The sequence below is a fragment of the Periplaneta americana genome, chromosome 17 (genome assembly GCF_040183065.1).
Source record: "Periplaneta americana isolate PAMFEO1 chromosome 17, P.americana_PAMFEO1_priV1, whole genome shotgun sequence".
NCBI lineage: Eukaryota > Metazoa > Arthropoda > Insecta > Blattodea > Blattidae > Periplaneta > Periplaneta americana.
Window position 1 is genome coordinate 116,167,301 of NC_091133.1, and position 18,405 is coordinate 116,185,705.

General features: G+C 34.5%; 1 protein-coding gene across 1 annotated transcript in view; it reads left to right on the plus strand.

Annotated features, from left to right (window-relative positions):
• Positions 1-1,320: 1,320 nt before the first annotated feature.
• disp (RND transporter family member dispatched) overlaps positions 1,321-18,405 on the plus strand; it is a 77,754-nt gene continuing 60,669 nt past the window's right edge. Inside the window, exon 1 of the mRNA XM_069816405.1 lies at positions 1,321-1,448. The gene's annotated coding sequence lies outside the window, so the exon portion shown is untranslated. The remainder of the gene's footprint in view (positions 1,449-18,405) is intronic.

The window sequence follows — 18,405 nt, forward strand, 5'->3', positions numbered from 1 at the left end:
TTTGTTCTAATCCCCTATCAAAATTGAATCTGTTTGTTTTAAAGGCCATCAGTCTCTAATTTATATCATTCAAAAATTAAGAAAATTAGTAAAAATTATTCCAAAAATACTCGTATCACATATATTATGAAGAAACAGAGAAAATATAGCAATTATTTTTTTTAGTTTTTAGTTGTTTTCCTAAGATTTACGTTAATTAAGCGATGCCCTTTAAAAAGAGAGAGAGAGATTATGATAAAACGTATCATGAAAATTCTTATCCTTCCCAAACAAATTACGTTGTTACATCTCTGTAATCTGATCTAATTTCGATATAATTAATTAGATCTATAAGGGAATTTAACTCACCACGTATTTCTGTATTTTATCATTTAGTAGTAGTAGTAGTATTTATTTATTTATTTATTTATTTAACCTGGTAGAGATAAGGCCGTCTGGCCTTCTCTGCCCCACTACCAGGGTATTATAACTATAATATGAACAATAAAATTACAATTAATATTAAATTTACAATTACAATTACAATAAAAATTAAAGTACGACAAAATTACCTGATTAATGAAAGCTAGACATTTTATCATAGAAGTTAAGAACAAAGAATATTTTTGTATTTACTGAATTACAAATTAAACCTACAATAACAAAAATCTATAGTGATGAAATTACCGGATATTGAAATATTTTGTGATAGATTAAGAGAACTATTTACAAGAAACCATGTCTGAACGAGTCTCAATTACTGACCAAGTGCCTAGTAAGTTTGCGTTTGAATTCAATTTTATTTCGACAGTCCCTGATGCTAGCAGGTAACGAATTCCAGAGTCTTATCGTATAAGTTGTTTTATCATTACTACTTCTGATATAATTAAATACATGTATCTAATGTTCCGTAAATTATCAACTTTGGTCTGAAAGCTTCAAATTATGAGGGGTTATTTTACGGAAAAGGCAATACATTTTACATACACATCTTCCATAAAATTTTTCTTAAGTAAGTTATACAATGCAAAAAACATTGGTTGCACATTGTAGAGATATAAATAGCATATCAAAAACTTATTTTCAGTAATAACAATACTTAAAATGCATTGTGCATGCATTTAGTAAAAAAATCTAGATTTCCTTTAATAAACAATGCTTTCTGTATATTGAAAAAGTGAAATACAGCGTCGGGGAACCCTGTATACCAGTTTTCGGTGCAGTTATTGCTTCCCGGTGCATTTAAAGATGCTGTCGTTTTAATAAATCTCGTTGTAGCGTGATTGTAAGAAGACAAGAGCCCTGGGCTGGAGCTTCATGGCGCGGTGCTGGCCAGTCGATCTGCTCGTGTTTGCGCCGGTCGTCGCGCAGTACCGCAGTTGTGTTTGTACGTGCGTCGGACACACACCCACCCACACCGTGGCTGACTCCAGCACCATCACGTCGGACTTAGATTCTACGCTCAGCAGGTAAAAGCTGCAAAATACAGTGGATAATGTGTTCATGTACACTTCTTATTTGACTGCGTGTTGCTAAATTTCGTAATTTAAAATAATGTTATTGGTTAGAATTTATCCCTATTATTATTATTATTATTATTATTATTATTATTATTATTATTATTATTATTTAATATAGTTTATATTAAACGTATGAGAAATTGTATTTGTAAATATTTGTTACTGTTTTTTAATGCCTATTTTCGTTGATACAAGATGGATTTTATGTTGTGTTAAGTTTAATTTTATTATTATTTACGTAATTTATTCCTATTAATTTTTTAACCTTCAGTTCCATTTTAATCTATGCTGACAAGCAGATATGGATCATTTTAAACGCATGAAGTATTATATTTTATTGTCTTTGTGAATTTTATCATATTTCACAAACATACATCATTTGCACGTGCCAAAAATGCAGTTAGAATGCAAATTACGGCTCGATCACATCGTCTGAGTGTTGGATGTATTTGTTTCTGGTGCACCGTACATATTGCATGGAATATACTAGGACAGAGCTACAGTGGAGCTGTACTTATCGTTGCAATATGGAGGGTAGAAATGTGTTACTTCCTAGCTTTGTGGATTCCCCGCCCCTGCCTCCGTACTCGCACAGCGACCTTCGCTCTACTGGGCATGTCAACAGTTTGGCAACTCACGATGTATAGCTACCTGCATTGCTTACTACTACAATAACACCGGGTCCAGCTACGACATAGTTCGTTGCAGCATGCAACGTATCGTTTGAGAAAATGACGTTTTGGTATCATAAGGCTTCGTTCACAGTAGTCGATAACAAAACACAAAACATACTTATGTAATAAACTCACAATTCCCTAAAAAAAAAAACCCCTTGCAAACTGCATACGGTACTTCTTAGACTAAAGATACCTCAAAATACAGAATCAAATAATTGTTTCGTTAAGTCGTATTATGATGGTTACGACCTTGGGCGCCAGCTCTATGGATTTCTCTGTTTACTCCACTCTGGAACGTTTTCCGTAGAATCCCGGAGTCTTGTCTCCGCTATGCAGCAGCTTCCTGCACCTGTGATAAGTGTGAATTATTGTAGAGATGCTCCGCACCGTATTTTTTCATCTCGAATTCCACTTGGACCCGCCGAAGATCGCACACAGTTCTCCCCCTCCCCTGGAAAACTGAAGCTCTAGTCGCTCGCCCGACATAGGTGCACATAATGCAAAAGGTCATCCAGAGTCATATATCAATATGTTTCTTTTTTAGCTTTTTTCTTTGTTCTTTTTGAAACACTGTAGCAACTGCTCTCTTTTGGCATCTACATTTTACATTGAAGTAATGAAATTCTACAGTAATTTTACCAATAATTTTACAGTATGCAAATTCAAACTTATTTATTTAATACATTAGGCATTGCAACCCGAAAGAGCAGTAGCTCGTGTTCGGGCGCAGTTCAGTTTAGTCACACAAAATATTTTACAAAATTGAAGAGTATTCACTCAACACAAGAATATTAATGCAGTGTAAAATATAAATAGCGGGTAATAATCTGTACAAAATAATAAAAACTACATAAGGTCACGTGTATTCAAATTAAAATTAAATTAAATTAGTTTAAAAGAAGAAAAGAAAAGAATTGAGTTATTAACCCAATTTGTTTCTTAAATCTGTGTGTGTCAAGTATATGTAGCTCAGGGCAAGCTCTAATTAATGCGTTATATATTCTGGGAATACCTCTGATTGAGGTTCTGGCTGATATGTATATCTATTATCAGGCAGCACAACTCGACGATATGTGTCGGAGGAAAAACAATTGATTGTACAAGGCGCAATCAATATATTTCCGAACTGCACTTGTATTTATTGTACCCTTAAACATACATGCGCCTGTTACTGAAGATCATTGCTTCCATGCCTGTTGAGTCAGTCTATCAAACAGTGTCAGATTTTCTTTAAGAACTGAGCTTCTACACGTGATTTTGTGCAAACATGTCAAGGACATACTGCGATTTTTCTTGTAATCTTTCCATATATCCTTTATAGCTAGTCTTCTTCTCTGCCTTTCAAGTGATGCATTTAGTATAGAGTCCAGGCGTTTACCTGGTTCTAGAGAATTTTTCCGTTTCCTGTGTCCTATGTGTTGCCTACATTCAGGGCAGTTCTGAAACTTATTGATTGCCTCTTGTATACATCTGAAGTCTGATTAGTGTAATATGTAGCCAATCGCCGACGTATGCAATAGAGAGGGGGAAAGGAACTGGCCAACCTACCCCATTATCTCCTGTCTTAGTTGCCTCATGAGTGACGCCTTATTGGTGTCACTTGTGAGATTCAAATCTATCTTCGGTTAATTGACTAACAATAATATTATGGGCCCAAACTTCTGCTGTATTTCAATCCAGCAGTTGTGTGGCATTTGGGTGTGTTTAGAGAGAAGATGCAATTTTGTCTGTTACAGTAAACATGACTATCAATTTAATTTTTTTTTTTTAATTTTTATGGAAGTAAGTTAGCAATATTTGTTTATATATTTGTTCTACATTTGATACAACAAATTCCGGAATTTTTGTGGGTAGTCTAAAGATTTATATAGACAATTTTTTTATAATTGTATTTTGGGTAGAATTAAATAACAGTGTCGATTTTGCCATTCCTCCCCAAATTACTATACTCGATTATAGATTGAAACAGAGCTAAGTACACTATAAGCAGGAATAAATACGTAAATAATAATGTAGAACGGAAAATATCTGGATTGTTTTACGCTCTCTGTTACTCAGGCAGGATAGCCCTATATGCGTATTCCACTTTAAATGTTGTAATTCTCATTTAGGCTAAATTTGTTCACCACACCATATTGCCTTTTCTTGTTACCTCTCACTGCAGTGTTTATTTTTGCAAAAGTGTCAGATATATTTAAGCACCAATACATAAATCTAATCTTGCAGTTTTTTGTAGCGCAACTGGAATAGGAATCTGATATTAAGGGGTTAGGTACAGCTTACAACAGTAAAATGTTTGGAAATATTCAACATTTTTTTTCCTCCATTACTGTATCTTGTATAATAATTAAAAATTGGTATGTGTAAAACACTGTCCTTCTGCTACACAGAAAATATTTTTACGATTTAAAAAAAATATTTATATATATATATATATTTTTTTTTACCTTCCACAACTCCTTGATTTCTGAGGCTAATTCCATGTACTTGTTGATTTTTTGTGTGTACGTGTGTTGTAGGTTATGATGTAGGGGTACTGCTGTGTGTATTATTGAGATTTCTTGTTTGTTCTTGTTGAAAAGAAGTATGTCTGGTCTGGTGCCTTGAATCTTTCTACCCGTTCGGATTTCTATGTTCCAGTATATTTTGAAGTTTTCGTTTTCTAGGACATCCTGTGGTTCATATTTGTAGTAAGGAGCTGATTCATTGCTAAGATTAATTCTACTTGTTATATTCTCTTTGGGGATGATTTTGGCTTGTTGTGCCTCTCAAGATAATTATAATCGTCATTAGCTTGCGTAGTATATTCACTTATTAGCCTATATGTTCTATAGATTCTGTGTATTATTATTATTATTATTATTATTATTATTATTATTATTATGAATATTATTATAAAGCCTTATGAGCCATGGAAGCTGTTCGCTGTTGTTTATAATAAAAGATGCAATCAATATATTACCGAACTGCACTTGTATTTATTGTACCGTTAAACATACATGCGCCTGTCACTGAAGATCATTACTTCCATGCCTGTTGAGTCAGTCTATCAAACAGCGTCAGATTTTCTTTAAGAACTGAGCTTCTACACGTGATTTTGTGCAAGAATGTCAAGGCCTTACCGCGATTTTTTCTGGAATCTCTCCATATACGCCTTATGGCTAGTCTTCTTCTCTATCTCTGAAGTGATGCATTTAGTATAGATTCCAGGCGTTTACCCGATTCTGATATCATTATGATATACGTATAAAATGTATGTGCAGAGACCCGGAGTACAGTGTAATACAGTATATCTGAATATTTTGTGCCCTAATTGTAACCTGCAGAATTTTTTCAGCATTTTTCCTCAATTCAGTGACTTTATTTCTGAAGTGTAGAATTATATTCAACTTTAAAAATACCGTAAAACAAAAAAAAAAATTTCAGGACTCACGAGGTTAAAGAAATAACGAAAATTAAGGTTACCATATCTTTGAACGTGTCGGCCTGAGTAGCGTAGTCGGTATAGCGCTGGCCTTCTGTGCTCGAGTTCGAGTTCTGTGCGGGTTCGATGAAGGCCCAGGTCAATGACATTTAAGTGTGCTTAAATGCGACAGGCTCATGTCAGTAGATTTACTGGTGTGTAAAAGAACTCCTGCGAGATAAAATTCCGGCACACCGGCGACACTGATATAACCTCGGCGGTTGCAAGCGTCGTTAAATAAACTATAATTTTTTTCTTTGGACGTAAGAATGAGGACCCATACTAGTGGAAACCTTCCAACTCATAAATAATATCTTACGGATACATATTCACACAATGAGGCAAAGTCGTTCAATTTCAAACAATTACAAAAAATTAAAATGTTTTATTATGCTGCATGTTTGGTACAGAAATCCAAAATTACACACATAATTGATCCCACTGTGCGTTTCGAAACGGATGAGGAACAGCCAGCAGAAGTGGATAATGAAAAAAAGAATATCTACAATCCTACCATTCTCTATTACCTCCAAAAATACCAGTTAAAAGAGCTTGAAGTAATCGGACTTCGGGTTGGAGCAAGAGGTACCGCTACTCTCTTCATGAAAGATGTGTTTAAGAGGCTTGGAATACCTACATCTATTATTCCGATTGTAACCTTACCTGCATTGAAAGGATCAATTGCTCTCCTGAAGAATCACCTATATTCGAAATCAAACTAAGTTCAGTAGCATTCTTTACTTTTTTGTAACACTTACCTCTCTAAAAATAGGTGTATTTCCACTAATCTCAAAAAATTATTTGCAGCTATGTACTTGTAGGAATTTCATTGTTAAAACAAAATCAATGCTTCAATGAACTTGTAAAAATTTCTGTAGTTAAGTACTCTTTGTCCCTTGTGGCAGCTCACGAATGGTGAGAAGATTTATAAATTTAAAAGCATGTAGAAATACACAAAACAAAACGAGAATTAACTTTACTGTTCAATTAAATTTCAGTCACTCATCTTCCAATAGAGGGTAAGTTCATTTAAACTGCCCATGAATATTTCTCTGTTGATCCGAGTTTCTTAAAATGTCAGGAAATTTTTAGAAAGTATGAATGAATTGCTATATAACTGAAATAACGAAATTTGTATGTCACTATGGCTAGACTCCACAAGTCTCCTCTTTAGATCACTGTATTTGAATTAAAGAAATGGCAAAAAAAAAACTAGCGATTCTGGCATGAAGCTCGTATGAAACAATTACGTAGGCAAATTCAGATAACCTCGTGTGAGTCCTGTGCAAACGGACCAACAAAGCGGTAAGAATAAGGAAACGGGAATAAAACAGCTCTGTATTTTGAAAAACACTAAACAATTTTTTTAATTTCACTCATTGTGAGCAATAGCCCTCTTGATTCTCAGCTCCTTACTCGTGAATAAAAAAAATTCTAGGTATGTCTAGAATCTTCTTTCGCTGTTTAAAAACTATTTATTTTTTAAATTAAATGCACAGATCCAATTTCTGGATATTCGCAATGATTTTGAAAATTCTTCTCGAACGTAATTTAACACTTGAAAATAAGGACATCCGGGAAAATGAGGACATATGGTAACCCTACATAAAATATAAATTTAATTAAAGTTTCATTTTTTACGTAAAATAAACAGTATCATGTGAACTGACATAAGCCTTTTCATTACACGATACGCGATAACAAACTAATATTTTAAGCAAATATGTAACGCCTCACTAGTTACGCGTAGGTCTAAGCTTGCGGGGGTTGTCTACTGCCCAGGCTTACCATGGAGGTCTTTGTGGTGTAACAGGTTATCAAATCATTTATCGTGTATCCAAACACAATCACCTTTTTACATTAGCACAAGGGATTACATTCATAATTTATTTTGTACGGTATGTTAAAATTTCACTCTTAACTGTTTATGCTGGAGTATAACAACGATATCGAAAGATGTGCGTTTAGTCTAAACCAGCCGTGACGAGAACGTGACTCGCGAGATTTTGTGGCTCGCAGTGATAGCTGTGCATTTCTCTTGCTTCTAACCTCCGCCAACCCCCACCTTCTCACTCACTGGAGTCAAACTCCGTTCCATTTGCATTTGTCTCTAACCGGCGACTGGCATATTTCTCTCTCGAAACCATGTAACGAAAGTTCCAAGTAGGATGGGAGGACGCATTTTTTTGCTGTCAATATGATGAGAATATTAAATGTATGATTTGTTCACAAATATTACGAGGAAAAAGGTTGTAAAACATAAAACGGCATTATATTACATGTTACTGATGAAACATTAAAAGGTTAAGTGTTATCATCATCATCATCATCATCATCATCATCATCATCATCATCATCTCTGTACGTCGATCCTTTTTCAGCAGATGTACGAATAATGCGGTTAGATCTTCAATTTGAACTCACTGATTTACTATGTGATGTCAAATGAAAGCTAGATGTAAGGACTTCACAAATGTTGAACTTTCAAATCTTTGCCAAAAAATAAATATCCGAAGCTTCGTTCTTTCGCTTGCTCTGTTGAAGCCATATTCGCTATAACTTACGTTTGTGAAACATTATTTTCAACAATGAAAATAGTAAAAACCAAATTTAGATCACGACTGACAGACAAATACCGTCGTGATCAACTACGACTGACAGTAAGTGACATAATTCCTGATTTTGAAACTTCGTCGCAGAGACATTCTGAAGACAGTTAATTTTAGGTTGTGATATTGTTCATTTATTGTTCATTTCTTTCTTCGTTACACGTAGCCTACTAAACATTAGTTTGTAGCCTTGTACTGTATAAAATTATATTTAAGTGCTTGATGTAAGGAAAATGAAAATCCGTTAATAAGTCAGACAGTTGCTTCACTTCCCCTTCGGGTGTCCGTCTCCCTCCATACGTGCTATGCACGTTGCAGATTACACAGTGGCTCGGCGCACGATTACATTTTCGCCACCGCTGGTCTAAACTGACAGGCGTTTCATAGTACTACTACCATTCATAAAACATCATACCGTAAAATACGTGACACATTTATGGAAAAATTATAAGAGCAAGGGAAAAAGTAAACAGGGAGTTATTTCACTTGCATTTTTCTTAAACAAATATCAAAATATTTGCAGGTATAGGCCTACCCCTCCCATCCTCTATAAGCTATGATTGCGGCATGTAAAGGCTGGTTCACAATAAACCGGGAACGAGAACCAGAATGAAAACGAGAAGCAGAGGACGTGAATATGAAAATTTTTTATTCACAATAAACCGAGAACGTAGACGACTATGCATATCGATATGCATGTCAGTAACGATATGTAAAGTCGATATTACGCATTCTGATGTTATTTGTGTATAATTGACCAATGGCGTTCTCTCATGAGTACAAGGCAGCCAACATAAACACAAGTTAACCAACTTCGAAATTTCAATTGAAACATTTCATTAGGTACGGTCACAGTCTAATAGATACAGTCACGCAACTCATACTTACAAAATATGTCAACATTTGACAGCTGGCGCGACAGCAGCCCTCTAGCGGCAGGCAAGTTAAAAGTGTGCACACGACATATGATAACACATCAGAAAACGGGTTTTGCGTAATTTATTTTATATTTTTATGCTATACAATAAGTGTATATGGTTCTTACTAATTCTACTTTAGAATCCTGGAAGAATTTCACACGCAGTTAATCTACAAGTTTCAGAAGCTGGGAATAAACGTAATTCTTTCTGCTCCTTACAACTGAATCATGATCACGTATCATGGTTTGAAATAATATAATTGTTTGTACGTGGACGGTTAATTCAATTCATTCCTAAATATATTTATAAACCATTGGAACTCTATATTTCTTGTGAGAAGAGTCAAAATTGTAGGGCATATCTCGTAGGGTACATCGCGTGGTGAACTCCTGTCCCTATTTCCTGAGAAATTAACTATTTTCCATACCGCAAATTGGGGTAAACTCGGCCGCTGAGGTAAACTTAAAAATAAAAAAGGGGAAGATTTAAACCTTAATTTGACAGACATTGATTTATGAAGTTCATTATTTTTCAACTTTTTTATTATTATTTTGAGTCGCTAATAGTGCTGATATTATGGTTTAAATTTTTATGGAAAGTTTACCGCATTTTACATTACATTTCCAGTTTTCACACACAAGCTTAATTTTAACTTACCCTACCTATATAATACGTAATTTACATTCACTTACTGTTATTATGACATAGGTGAGAACAAATGAATACACAACTTTGTTGAAAAAATTGTAACTTCAATTAACTCAGAAAATGTAGGCCTAATTTTATTTTCAGAGCAGAAGTGGTGTAAGTCAAAATTAGGTAATGAGGTTTAAAGTAAACATTCTGTAAAATACAGCGCAAAGTAGCAGTTAATATTGAATTTAACTAAACTATTAGTAGTCAGTGAATAGCACGAAGGATATATTAATTGCTACTTTGCGCTGTATTTTACAGAATTTTTACTTTAAACCTCATTACCTAATTTTGACTTATACCACTTCTGCTCTGAACGGCTCAAATAATTACTGGTAATGTAAAATCAACACCAATAACAGTCATGCAAATTATTACAGAAAAGATTGCTTTTTATATTAAATTTAAAAAGGCTCTTTTATTTCTTGAGAACTTAATACGTCTGCCACATGAATCAACACCAACACATCAGAAATTTATCGACACAGTCTGGATTTATTCAAGAAGTGAATATTTTGCAAAAGGATTATAATACGCCATGAATTCTTGAAAAAATTAACACCATAATCCCTACTTGAATGCAATATAATATTCAACTTTTGAAAAATATAAAGAAAAAAACACGAATACAAAAATTATGGAATTACTTGCATTAAAAACTGTAGATACATTATCCAAAATCGGGATGGTTACACATTTACACATGATCTCTGCAAAACAATAATATACTGTAACAGGTATTTACTTTGTTTTTATTTAAACTCTCCTTCCTGACATACAAATAGGTAACTGATAACTAATAAATGTTTTATAGAACACAATATGTAGGCTACGTACAGCGTGGATTATAGGTTATGACTGAGTTATGATTTTCTCTTGGTCTTTAGGGAATCTGAAGAACGACAAATTCGGAGATTTAAACTTGTAGTTACTGCAATTTTCGTCATTGCACACATTGCCTTTATTCCGACGCATGATTAAAACGTTATTATAACATTCGCATACCTTTAAAACACGTGCTGGCTGTATCAACCCTATGACCAGTGCCTTGTCTGCCGCTTGAGCGCTAGTGTCGTGAATGTTGGCAAAAAAAGCGTTGAAGTTGCGCGACTGTATATATTAGACTGTGGTACGGTACTATAAATATGCTCATGCATCTTTATTACACAACCTATTTTAAGTCTACCATAACGTAAAATAATTAGAGAAGAAACATTTGTAATAGAACGAAAATGAACACAACAGTAGTTATTGAATTGAAGCATGAATATGTAGTGTGTAATACAACCAATACAGTAATAAAATATGATTCACTTACGATCGGTGTTCAAGGATGCAGCTATTAAAAGCTACGTATTCTCCTTCATTTTCTCATCTTTATACGAGGCGCTCCGCTTATCGTAAACGTGAGGATTTTCCTCAGCACTCAATATTAGAATCTCATCAAATAAAACTTGCTCCATGATTTACAATTCATTTTAATATATCAATATGCCTGGTAAATTATTAATAAGTATTTAATGAATTTCAATCTTAAAACCTCCAACACATCAACACCAGTACATACAAATTTATAGAACTTCTTCATTCATATACTTCAATAAACCTGAGAACACGTAATAGGATGTCATCACATCAGAGTAGCCATTTCAAAGTCAATGACCTCTAAGTGAAACAATTACAAAACACACAACATCAACTACGAAAACTATCTTGAACTTATGACAATTCTCAGCCATGATTACTCTAAATATTTTATTATCTTCATTATAAATTTAAATTTTAACATTGACTAATTTAATCACTGTATATCAATTGTAAAGTAGTCATCAACGTTAAACAACATTCACTCAAATGCCAACGGCCTCTCTAAATGAAATAATTACAAAACACACGAACATTAACTGCGCATACTATCTTGTAACTTACGACAACTTTCAGCCATGATTACTTTAAATATTTTATTATCATCATTGTAAATTTTAAAATTAACATCATTGACAAATTTTAAACATTGTATATTAATTGTAACATGAGCTATATGTATAAAATAACGCATTCGTCCAGTCTAAGTTCAAATTCAAAGATTATCTCAATATTCATCCTGTATCATGTTATATCTACATAAACTCATGAATTTCATGTATCACATATATTGTTCTCTATTTTCCTTGTTATTTGCATAATATACTATTATAGGTCCAGATAATATGTTTTTTTATACCTGAAGATGCCCTAAACGGCGAAAACGTTCATATATTGTTATTAAATAGCAAATAAACATTTGCAAGTTTATATGCCTTAAGATTGAAATTCATTAAATACTTATTAATTATTGCTCCATGATGCACAGCACAGAACAAAATAATGCATAGGTTATGTCACGGTCTTCTTGCTACAATATATACGACGACAAAATAGCTTTTAGATGGTAATAAAATGAATCTAGTGGGCTGTGATCGGAAACGTGAACGCCAAAGTTGAAACTTGGCCAACTCTCCGTTCCTGATCCCGGGCTCTGGCAAGATTTTCGTTAATTGTGAATGCTTACATTTAAATGTACATATTTTTAACAATTTTGCCGTTTTCGTTTTCGTTCCGATTCTCGTTTCCGGTTTATTGTGAACTAGCCTTAAGAAATACTACAGAGTGATTTATATGGAACTGACACATTTCTTTCATTAATTGTTTCAAAACGAATTGTGCTAGCGACAACTTATTATACCTAAAATGTAGAGGAATTTTGGGAGATTATTTACCTCTATAGCACATGTTGAAAATGTCCTCCATCCTGCATAAGGCACAACTCAACACGTCGTTCCATGTTACTGGCCACTCGTTGGAGGACTCTGTTGTCAATAGCTTGAATCTCCTATGTGATGTTGTGCTTCAGATCGTCCAATGTCTGGGGACGTGTGGCGTAAACCCTGTCTTTTAAGTAACCCCATAGAAAGAAGTCCGGCGTTGTCAAATCCGGAGATCTCGATGGCCACAGGTTCCTGGAAATTATTCGGTCGTCAAAGAAACTTGCAATTAGTTCCATGGATTCATTTGATGTATGGCATGTAGCGCCATCTTGCTGAAAATATCCCGACTCAGCTCTACATCGTCCAGTTGCTCAACAAACTCCATGAAAATCAGTCGGTACTCTGCAGTGTTCACAGTCTGGTTAAACAAAATTGGCTCCACTAATCTCTGTGCGGATATTGCGCACCAAACTCCGATTTTAACCGGGTGCGTAGGTGCTTCATGGATGACATGTGGATTTTTGATGGCCCAATGGCGTGAGTTCTGTGAGTTCACATAAAGTCGTTGATTTAATGTGTACTGTATTTTCACGTTGACACAAAATGTCGAAAACAGCTGCCAACAATAGGAATAAAACATAAACATCTGCGCATCTAGTGCTGCCAACAATAGGAATAAAACATAAACATCTGCGCATCTAGTGACAAGGAATCGAAACTTCAGAACATTCTGCTTAATTTGGTGCTAAAATTGGGTCAGTGCTGCCAACAATAGGAATAAAACATAAACATCTGCGCATCTAGTGACGAGGAATCGAAACGCCAGAACATTCTGCTTAATTTGGTGCTAAAATTGGGGCATTGAATGAATTTCCAACGGAATAATTAAAGAAAGAAATGTGTCAGTTCTATATAAATCACTCTGTAGATGCAACTATTTTCACATACTGTAAGCAATAGTTGTGACTAAGGCAGAGCTATCATTTTACTCGGACTTGCTTTCAATGTTTGAACGGCGGCGTGGTGACCGCAAGCACACACCGCTCAGTCCCCACGCGGTCGGGGGACAGATGGCGCAACGCATACACATTCTTATAAATCGGATAAACGGACAAGGCTAATTTAGTACAATTGTTTTGCAGATTAGAATTGTAAACGTGCCTAACATTGCTTACTCCTTTCAAAGAAGCTGTTGAAATTGCTTTCCTTGTGCTTTGAGACAGATGTTGAGGATCGTAACGAATATTTATTCACACTTGCAACTCTGTTTGAATGTTGGCTATTTCTTCTCGCATGTTATTTTTCAGTTTATCTTATGTTCGCGGATTGGATGTATACACTATCTTCTAAAGTGCCCCACAACTAAAAATAGCTGGCCTTTAGGTCTGAGGATCGAGTGGGCTTAGAGTTGTAAAGCTACGATACAATACGAAATAGCAGTGTAGATTAGTTCTCCTAATAAGAGGCAAAGATGTTTTTCAGAGTTTCATTTTACGATGCTTTATCAACTACTGGAAATATGAATCCTCTAGATTCAAAACCCCCTAAAGACCATTTTGTTCAGAATTGAGTTATGCCCGCATATTGCTTGCTAAGAACGAATTCTTACTTATTTACTTACTTACTGGCTTTTAAGGAACCCGGAGGTTCATTGCCGCCCTCACATAAGCCCGCCATTGGCCCCTATAAGAATGAATTCTAATGATTTATATAATTTGAATTCAAAGAGCCACTAAATTTGAAGCAAAAGGTCTGTTAAAAGTCACTGTTAGGTTGGAAATTCCCTCTATTTTCAAACAGTTACTGTCAGAATCCTTTAATTTCTGAAAGTGGATATAGGGGATTTTGAATCTATAGGATTCATATAAAAATTGAACATTTATTCTTTGAAAAGGTGGAAAAGTTTAAATATTTTGGAGCAACAGTAACAAATATAAATTACTCTCGGGAGGAAATTAAAAGCAGAATAAATATGGTAAATGGCTCTTATTATTCGGTTGAGAAGTTTTTGTAATCCAGTCTGCTCTCACAAAATCTGAAAGTTAGAATTTATAAAACAGTTACATTACCGAATGTTCTGTATGATTATGAAACTTGGACTCTCACTTTGAGAGAGGAACAGATGATAAGGTGCGTAAGAAAATATTTGGGGCTAAGAGGGATGAAGTTACACAACGAAGAACTGTACGCATTGTATTCTTCACCAGACATAATTAGGAATATTACAGTACATCCAGACGTTTTTGTACTACTTGGGTCATGTTGTGAGAATGAAAGAGGAGAGAGTTCCCAAGAAGACTCTTGATGAACACCCAGAAACAAGAGCGATCCAGAAAGAGGTGGATAGATGATGTCAGAGAAGATGTGCAGGTTATAGGAGTAAGGAATTGGAGGAGGTGTGCTGTAGACAAGGAAGATTGGGCGAGAGCTATAGGAGAGGCCAGGGTTCTTCATGGACTGCAGCGCCAGGTGAATGAATGCAAAAATCCGGACGTTTGAGATGGGCAGGCATTTAACACGTATGAGCGAATCCAGAAATGCATATAGAGTGTTAGTTGGGAGGCCGGAGGGAGAGCCAAAAAACCACCGGCGTAGCTTAGTCGGCAGAGGCTCTTGCCGTCTGATCCGGAATTGCGCTCGGACTTGGATTCGATTCCCGCTTGGGCTGTTTACCTGGTTGGGTTTTTTCCGAGGTTTACCTCAACCGTAAGGCCAGTGCTGGGTAATCTATGGCGAATCAACACGCCAGACACCATCTCGCTGTCACCAATTCCATCGACGCTAAATATCCTAGTAGTTGATACATACTTACTTACTTACTTACTTACTTACTTACTTACTTACTTACTTACTTACTTACTGGCTTTTAAGGAACCCGAAGGTTCATTGCCGCCCTCACATAAGCCCGCCATTGGTGCCTATCCTGAGCAAGATTAATCCAGTCCCTACCATCATATCCCACCTCCCACAAATCCATTTTAATATTATCTTCCCATCTACGTCTCGGCCTCCCCAAAGGTCTTCTCCCCTCTGGCCTCCCAACTAACACTCTATATGCATTTCTGGATTCGCCCATACGTGCTACATGCCCTGCCCATCTCAAACGTCTGGATTTAATGTTCCTAATTATGTCAGGTGAAGAATACAATGCGTGCAGTTCTTCGTTTTCTAACTTCCTCCATTCTCCTGTAACTTCATCCCTCTTAGCCCCAAATATTTTCCTAAGAACCTTATTCTCAAAAACCCTCAATCTCTGTTTCTTTCTCAAAGTGAGAGTTCAAGTTTCACAGCCATACAGAACAACCGGTAATATGACTGTTTTATAAATTCTAACTTTCAGATTTTTTGACAGCAGACTAGATGACAAAAGCTTCTCAACCGAATAATAACAGGCATTTCCCATGTTTATTCTGCGTTTAATTTTCTCCCGAGTGTCATTTACATTTGTTATTGTTGCTCCAAGATATTTGAATTTTTCCACCTCTTCGAAGGATAAATCTCCAACTTTTATAGTTTCATTTCGTAAAATATTCTGGTCACGAGACATAATCATATACTTAGTCTTTTCGGGATTTACTTCCAACCCTATCTCTTTACTTGCTTCAAGTAGAATTTCCGTCTTTTCCCTAATCGTTTGTGGATTTTCTCCTAACATATTCACGTCATCCGCATAGACAAGAAGCTGATGTAACCCGTTCAATTCCAAACCTCTGTGTTATCCTAGTAGTTGATACAACTAAAAAAAAGAGCCAAAAATTGTACCCGTAAATATTAAGTAACTCGTCTTGTTATTTAATTCTGCGTAATACAAAAATCAGAAGAACGATAATTTTTACTAAACTTATCAGTAAGTTTCGGATAAAGTAGCTATATCTAGATAGGCTCTATAGATGTATAGGAAAGGACCTTGACTTGCTTCAGACTAAGCACACACTACCCCCTTCCACTAGTTAAAACTCTACCTGCTGGGAAGAGCGCTCCCCATCTCCTAGCTAAAACATCAGTGCAGTACAGCCGATAGGAACTGAATATACCTACGTCGTCACTACTGTCGGCTGGGGGACACACGACAACTAGTTAATGTTTGTAAACAAAACGCATGGACAAGGATGCCTATCCTGGTACAGCTACTTTATCCGAACCTTACTTATCACATTTCATGTGCATCATTTTCTTATAAATTGACTCGTGGGTACTGACACGAAAATCTCTGTCCGAACGCCAGGAAAAATAGTTGTAGAGAGCAGAAAGACGGGCAGACAGAAGGTGTGCTCCAAACAACATTTTTAGTATCGAGGATGCTGAAAAGGTGCATTTCCGCGAAAATATCAAAATCAATGTTTTTTTTTGCAACATAAAAATATTTTTTTTCTGACGAGAAATGAAACCAATGTTTTCTATAGCCCTATTACTGTTATTTGTATTTCATTGGTGAATTTTTACTGGCTAAGTGAAGCCCGCTTGATCCGAAAGGTTGTGGGTTCGAGTCCCGCGTTAGGCATGGGTGTTGTGTACGTAGGCTATTAGCTTAAGAAAGCGGAAAACAAAAATAGAGAAACGAAAAGAGGGGGGGGGGAATAAAAACGTGGAAGAGAAGACCTTATGGCCTTAACTCTGCCAGTAGACATAAATAAATAAATAAATACGTAACTAAATAAGTAAATATATAAAAATAAGTAAATAAATACAAAATAACTAAATAAGTACAAAGTAAGTAAATAAATACAAAGGAAGTAAATAAATAAAAAAATAAGTAAATAAATAAAAAATAAGTAAATAAATAAAAAATAAGTGCAAAATAAGTAAATAAATACAAAATAAGTAAATAAATAAAAAATAAGTAAATAAATAAAAATAAATAAATAAATAAAAAATTAGTAAATAAATAAAAAATTAGTAAATAAATAAAAAATAAGTAAATAAATAAAAAGTAAATAAATAAAAAATAAGTAAAAATAAAGAATAAGTAAATAAATAAAAAATAAGTAAATAAATACAAAATAAGTAAATTAATAAATAAATACAAAACAAGTAAATAAATAAAAAATGAGTAAATAAATAAAGCAATTAGTAAATAAATGCAAAATAAATAAACAAATACAAAATAAATGAATTAATATAAAATAAGAAAATAAGTAGGCCTACAAAATACGTAAATAAGTACAAAATAAGTAAATAAAAATTAATAAATAAATACAAAATAAGTAAACAAGTAAATACATAAAAAATAAGTACAAAATAAGTAAATAAAGGAAAAATAAATAAATAAATAAAAACTAAGTAAATAAATACATAATTAAATAAATAAAACAACAAATGAATAAATCAATAAATAAATAAATAAGTAGGTAAGTAAATAAATAAAACCCGCTTTCACTTGCAAAATAAAATTCGCACGAATTTCTGGTTAGGGATACTTCGTAGCTGTGATTGTTTTGGCAATTTAATTCATTGCAGTAGAACCTATTTGTGTTCTGTGTTAGGGTAACATTCCTCTTGCCAATATTGCATAATGTATATAGACAGACAGCTTTTTAATAAATAAAGGTGACAACCTAGTAACGTTCTAAGGGTTCATTGCAAATTACTACTAAAATACAGTTTTGAAATTAATTAATTTTTAATAAATTAGTCTCGCTACACTAGTGCAGAACGTCAGATTTAGAGGACATTCCACCATTATAGCAAAACTGCATGCGTGTTTAGCACTTTATTACGTTAGTAATTAATTTAAAGTTTTATTTCAATTTGATTGAATCGAATCTAGTCGCATTGAAGAAGCGTAGGTAGTTTAATT